The 1361-nt window shown below is 38.0% G+C and overlaps 1 protein-coding gene across 1 annotated transcript in view; it reads left to right on the top strand.

The window, feature by feature from the left end:
• Window positions 1-1361, top strand: part of GCC2 (GRIP and coiled-coil domain containing 2) — a 47928-nt gene that overhangs the window by 8356 nt on the left and 38211 nt on the right. The gene's annotated exons all lie outside the window — the stretch shown is intronic.

Raw genomic sequence — 1361 nt, 5'->3', positions numbered from 1 at the left:
TTAATTTTTTTATTGGCAAATTAGGTGGGAGGTTACATTTTGGATCGTCAACTTTGTGTCTAACAGTTTAAATTATTAATTAAACTTCCCAGTAGTTTGACCTCCCCACCTCTGTGTACTATTGTCTTCCAAAAAGTATGATTGGGTTTTGTTTTGTTTTTAACTAAGATGACAAAATGATTAACGGGGTGCATTCAAATGGGCTTGGAAGAAGTATGGCCAGGGTGCTCCTTAGAGGCAAGGATAGCAAGACTTTGTCTTACTTTCTTTGGACATATTGTCAGGAACGACCAATCCCTAAAAAAGGACATCATGTTTGTTAAAGTGGAGGGGCAACAAAATAGAGGAAGACCTTCAGTGAGATAGATTGACACTGTGGCTGCAAAGTGATCTCAGGCATAGGAACAATTACAAGGATGGCACAGGACCAGGCACTGTTTCTTTCTGTTATGCATCCTGTAACTATGGGTCCAACTGACTGGATGGCACCTACCAACTACAGTTCAGATGGGAAATGAGGAACTCTGTTACAAATTTAACAATCCGAATAAAGGTATGAAGTAACCTTTTTAATATACAAATCTGGAGAGAAGCTGGTTCACTTAATAGTTGTCTTTAAGTCTGAGATTGAGAGCCTGAGGAAGTAATTGTTAAAGATAGGGCTGCAGACTAGAGAGAGTTATCCATTATGTACAGGTCAGGAAGAGAGACAACAAAGGAGACTAAGGGTGCAAACTACTGAAGCAGGAAAATCAGTAGCATAAAATGTCTTCTAAGTGATCTCAGGAAGGAAAAGGTGTTTGCCCTTGGCAAATACTGTCAGTGAATCAAATAAAATGAGTATTGAAAACTAGCCATTGGATTAAGCAGCACACAAGTTATTGGTAACTTTGATAAGTTTCAGGGAGTTGCTGGAGCAAGAAACTTGATTAAAGTGAATCTGGATAACAGTAGAAATTTGAAAGCAAATAAAGAGCATTTATTCATGGAGTTATACAGGAAAAAACAGATGAACAATATTTAAAGGGGAACTGTGGTTTATTTTTTATGTGAAGTATAATACCATGCTGTAATGTTTCGCCTATCTTGATCTTTTCCCTTAGCCATCAGCTGCTTCCACTATTTTCTATTCCCCCACCTCCTGACATTTTTTGCTTTCTTGCATGTTTATAGGGTTTTAGAAAAAAAAAAAACATTAGGTGGTGGGGAGGGGTGGAGAATTGATACAGAAGAGAGAGCAAGAATCCATATAGGTTGTTTCTGCTACTAAACAGTTCATTGACAGCAGAGCAGCCAGATAGAAGGCAGAGAAATTGAGCAGAGGCAAATAGATTAGAGGGAAAGAAATTCAGATTGTAATA

The sequence above is a fragment of the Echinops telfairi genome, unplaced genomic scaffold (assembly GCF_000313985.2).
Source record: "Echinops telfairi isolate 266 unplaced genomic scaffold, ASM31398v2 ScPeMD7_7467;HRSCAF=8505_1, whole genome shotgun sequence".
Lineage (NCBI taxonomy): Eukaryota > Metazoa > Chordata > Mammalia > Afrosoricida > Tenrecidae > Echinops > Echinops telfairi.
This window is presented reverse-complemented; position numbering and strand designations above follow the sequence as displayed.